Source organism: Schistocerca cancellata, chromosome 4, assembly GCF_023864275.1.
Source record: "Schistocerca cancellata isolate TAMUIC-IGC-003103 chromosome 4, iqSchCanc2.1, whole genome shotgun sequence".
Lineage (NCBI taxonomy): Eukaryota > Metazoa > Arthropoda > Insecta > Orthoptera > Acrididae > Schistocerca > Schistocerca cancellata.
The window spans coordinates 834,730,492-834,736,089 of record NC_064629.1 but is presented as its reverse complement, the minus strand read 5'-3'; the positions used below and the strand labels follow the sequence as shown (position 1 = coordinate 834,736,089).

The following is a 5,598-nucleotide window of genomic DNA, read 5'->3' as shown; positions in this document are numbered from 1 at the left end:
GAAAGCATTGAAATTGGGATGACTTCATCAAACAAAAGGACTCTGCTACTTTGGCATAATCTTCCTGCTGTCATTTCATCCCTGATAAAATTAGGCCGCCCAAGAACCCGAACAAAAGTGACCCGTGGAAACACCTATAGCACAAGAAGCATCTCTTGCATACTCATAATGATCACTGTGTCCAATTTCTCCTGTCATTCTATATTCTTCATTGTGATAAGGTCTGCCACTGCAATGAATCTTAATTTCATTCCAAGAATCTGATTGTGTGAGTCTTATATTATATGCAGCATCTATTAATCAAAAAGATGTCGGAAGACATTGATGATGGAGTCATCCACTTGGTGGTAGGCATATGCAGTGGATCATTCTCTCTCCTTTAGGATGTTCAAAGCATCCCTTCTTCCAGGTGACGGCACATTAGTGACCACCCATTCTGCCTCTAGAAGAACTGACACCTGGAGCCATCCACTGACAGTAACACCCCCAATCTTCATTGCCTGTTGTCATCTGAATCCAATAAGCCACTTTATGATTAAATATCAGAGTTCTCCATAACATGTAATATCTCTTCTCTAGTAAAACCATGCTGATGCAATATAATTGAGAACACCTTTTATGGGTAAAAACACTCACATATTGGGTGAGTAACAACAGTTGCACACAAAATATGGCTGAAAAGTTGAGATGCAATATCCATTGTTGAAGCATTTCTGACAGTGCATACATCATCACTGAAGGCAGTGATTGCTGACCAAAAATGAAAACATGAATATTCTAGAAAGAAGTTATGCAAGAGGTCAATTAATCTGCCCCACAGGTCTAGATATACTTCATAAAATTTTAATGAAATTGTGAAACTGCAGAAAATTGTAGTACACTACTGTGAAAAGTACTAAACATGAGGAAAAGACAAGAAGTTTGGTGGAAAGACATTAAAAAGTAATTTCATTATTTCAGAACTAAAAGTTGAAGATGTCTTTCGACTCCTTTTCACTGTTCTAGTGTTAACTTCTTCTGCACCTTATAAGAATTTTGAACAGTTGGTGCCTTTATACATGTGTGTAACTAATTTCCTGCTGAACTGTTTGTTATTTTTATGTCCAAAGGACCATGACTAATATTTCACAGTGACGTAAAACATGTTAACTGCTGAACAAAAATAATACATTTTTCATGTAATTATAGCTTCAAGATCCACATTCACATGTGTGAATAGAATTTATAATTTCATATCCTTAGTTTCTAGTCCAAACTGTGTGTATGTGAACCTCCCCCCCACCCCCCACCCTCTCCACCACACACCAATTTCAATTAATTTTTTAAAATCTGGATTACAAACAATGTAATCATTAGCTGAAATCATCCATGTCAATGATCAGATTGAAGCTACATTTACATGAAAAACTGTATAATATTTGTAAAATATTTAACACTTTTTTTTTTCAGTGTGAAATATCACAAACATAGAAGAAACAAACATTCCAGTGACAAAAGATCAAAAATATCTGCTTACAAATAACACACAGTTTAGTTACTCATAATGCTAACACACATTACATATTGCTGAAATCAGTATTTTGATAAAAGGCAATCCATACGCGCACATCTGCGAATCTTGTGTGATTTTATGTTTTCCCTCCATATGAAAATTCTTAATCTTTCTCAGGTATTCAACTGGGTGGTGTCATTCAGAAGATACCTTCTCAATGATGTCACCTTGCTGAATACCTGAGAAATATTCAAAATCTGCCAACCTGAGCCTACCTGACACCACACTTAAATGAGAGAATTGGGTTGGACACGTCTTGGTTCCAATAAAAAGAAATCTACCTAATAGAAATAAACAGCATTAAAATGTATTAGTTAATTTAATTAATATTGCTAAGATATATTTCTTAAAGTAATTGTTCATTAACATCACACACTGTTTCTTTTTAGAACAGCGATACTCACCTAACTCAAAATGTTACTATCGTAATTTATCAGTCTCAGCCTACACAGCCTGATTTATTTTGTAGTTCTGGTCCCTTATCTCTCTTGTGCTTTCTATGATCTGCACACTGGTGTGTACTGAAAGTATATTACAAATTACACTGAAGAGCCAAAGAAACTGGTACACCTGCCTAATATCGTGCAGGGCCCCCGCGAGCATGCAGAAGTGCCGCAACACCATGAGACATAGACTTGACTAATGTCTGAAGTAATGCAGGAGGGAAATGACACTATGAATCCTGCAGTGCTGTCCATAAATCCGTAAGAGTACGAGGGGGTGGAGATCTCTCCTGAACAGCATGTTGCAAGGCATCCCAGATATGCTCAATGATGTGTGTTGGCCGGCCGGTGTGGCCATGCGGTTCTAGGCGCTTCAGTCCGGAACCGCGCGACTACTACGGTCGCAGGTTCGAATCCTGCCTCGGGCATGGGTGTGTGTGGTGTCCTTAGGTTAGTTAGGTTTAAGTAGTTCTAAGTTCTAGGGGACTGATGACCTCAGATGTTAAGTCCCATAGTGCTCAGAGCCATTGGAACCATTTTTTTGATGTGTGTTGGCTCTTGCTCACTCGTCTTGTATAGGGTGCCTAAGGGATGCTGGATTCTCGGAATGCTATACAACAATTCAAGCAAATAACGTTAATAGTTTTACTTCTATAAAGCAGATTGACAATACTTAACTTTAATGTACAAAGTTGTGGCGAGCGATGGGCGACACGCAACATCAATCCGAGTCCTGGCTTTACACAATGTTCAAACAAGCAATGGATATGGATTACAACAATCTGATATCGTAGCACTCTCTGCTAGGCTGCACTAATTCTGTCCACTAATGTCCACATAATCAGCCGATCTGAGTGGTAGAGGCTGGTAGGAGCAGCGCTTATATTCACTTTGGCTTGAGGCCACTCCTGTCGTGATGTGGTCCCATTCCGTGCACCATTGGCCATGAACCAGATGAAGTAGGTGGCAACTGCTGCGGTGTGGGTGGGTCCAGCTCCATCGGTATGATGAAACGAGGTGGAGGGGTCGAATGCACCATCTCCATGGGGTCATAGCATAGTGTCGTGATGGCATCCTCTGGTGGCTGCTGTGGCTGTGCTGCCCTCTGGACCTGTGAATCTGGGGGAAGAGAGAGTGAAAGATCATTGTGTACATGTCAGAGGTGAAGGTGATTTTGTTGGCGACGCTGCAAACCATCTGGACCTGAAAGAACATACATGCAAGTGCCAAGTCCATGGACGACCTCACCTTGCACACACCATCTGCTGCCACTAGAAACCCTGTAAAAGGCAATATAATGCGGCGCAAAGCAATACTTGCAGCCTTCCTTTGGCATCGGGTGCTGAGGTGGGTGGAGCAGTGTCCGATGGCGGCGGCCATGAAGCAATTCCACCGGCGATGGTCCATCTCAAGGGTGTGAATGATATGAGGAGAGAAACAGATGCAATGCTTGATCCCTGGTGTGTGCAGAGCGAAGTTTGGCCATCTGCTGCTTAAAGGTTCTGACAAAATGTTCTATTTTGCCATTTGACTGTGGATAGAACAGTGCACTAGTTAGATGCTGTATGCCACTGCATTCATAGAATGTTTCAAATTCATTTGATGTGAACTGAGGTCTGTTGTCTGACACTATTACTTCAGGTAAACCTTAGAGGCAAGATATCGATCACAACACCTCAATTGTGCTATGTGACATTGTCAAGTTAATTAGCACAGAAAAAGGAAACTTGCTATACATGTCAACCACAATCAACTAGTGTGTGTTCCAAAAAGGTCCTGCAAAGTCTTTGTGCACATGTTGCCATGGCAATTGCGAGTTAGGCAAAGCAGAGAATTTTTGTGGTGGAGCAGACTGCTTTTCCACACATGTGTGACACTGTGATGTTATCTGTTCTATTTTGGGTGTCCATGCCCTGCCACGTATAGTGTCAATGCACTAACTGTTTCGTATGAACAGTCCCAAAGTGTCCTCTGTGAAGTAACTGCAACACTTCTCTTTGCAAAACTTTAGGGATCAACACATGTGACGTCCACTGTCATTTTGAACAAGAATTACACCTTTCTGTACAGCAAAGGTAAGCTGATGTGCAAAGTATCTGCGCACCACAGAGTTCTTTCTGCTATGCAAGGAATGAGGCCAAAATGTGCGAATGTTCTTGAGCAAAATTTTCAAGTCGCTATCAGTTTCTGAGGCCTGTGCAATTTTCTATAGTTCAATGGAAAAGATTGAAGCAAGTCATAATCCTGAACATCAATGTAGCAACAAGATGCAGCAGAAGTGTCAAAGTCTGTATCAGGGCCAATCATAAGACGTAAAAGTGCATCTGCATTACCATGTTGAGCTGTCAGATGATACACAATCTCGTACTGGTACTGAGACAACAACAAAGCTCATTTTTTCAATTTTTGGGCAGTTCGTCCAGGAACCAGTTTCGTTAGTTGAAACAGGGACTGCAAAGACTTGTGACCCATTACCAAGTAGAATTTTCTGCCATACAAATAATGGTGAAATTTGGTGACACCATACACTATAGCCAATACCTCTTTTTAAATTTGTGAATAGTTACTCTGAGCTTTGGACAACACTTCTGATGCGAAAGCGATAGGCATGTCTTTATCACCACTGCTTTGCAAAAGCACTGCACCGATGCCATACTATGAAGTGTCAACTTGCAATACAACTGAAATGATAATTAAATCAAGACCCTAAGCTGTCGGCAGGCATTGATATACATCAACGGGGACAGTTGAAAATGTGTGCCCTGACTGGGACTCGAAACCAGGATCTCCTGCTTATATGGCAGACGCTCTATCCATCTGAGCCACCAAGGGCACAGAGGATAGTGAGGCTGCAGGGATTTACCCCTTGCATGCTCCCCGTGAGACCCACACTCCCAACTTAATGTCCACACACTACATATGTGTTGATGTATATAAGCGCCTGTTGTCAGCTTGGGGTCTTGATTTAATTATCATTTCATTCTAAGAGACTGCATTTAGTTAAGGATAACAGGTCATTGACCTTCTTCTTCTGTGCTGGATGCACACACATTGCCCGAACTCTTACGGGACTCGGTAAGATTGTCTGCTGCGAGTAATGAGTGTAATGGGCAGGGTCACTACAAATGTAGTGTGTGGACATTAAGTTGAGAATGTGGGTCTCATGGGGAGCGTGAAAGGGGTAAATCCCTGCAGTCGCACTATCCCTTGTACCTTCGGTGGCTCAGATGGATAGAGTGTCTGCCATGTAAGCAGGTGATCCTGGGTTCGAGTCCCGGTCGGGGTCCACATTTTCAACTGTCCCCGTTGATGTATATCAATGCCTGTTGACAGCTCAGGGTCTTGATTTAATTATCATTTCATTCTAAGAGAGTTGCAGCGTTCTGTAAGAACCGAATATAATAGTTCATTTTCCCTCAAACTGACTACAATTCTGGGACATTGCGAGAAACTGGCAAATCTCATGCGGCTAACAAGTGCAACTCAAGAGGATATACACCTTGAATGTCTATGACATGACCAAATACTGCAACTCAGGCTTAAAAAAACCACACTTGTCCAGTCTACACTTAAGTCCTGCATCAGATAACACATGAAACAAAG

General features: G+C 41.6%; 1 non-coding gene across 1 annotated transcript; it reads right to left on the bottom strand.

Moving 5' to 3' along the window:
- Window positions 1–4,753: 4,753 nt before the first annotated feature.
- Window positions 4,754–4,828, bottom strand: Trnai-uau (transfer RNA isoleucine (anticodon UAU)). The gene has a single exon. It is a non-coding gene; the product is annotated as a tRNA-Ile (tRNA).
- Between the last annotated feature and the right edge of the window lie 770 nt (window positions 4,829–5,598).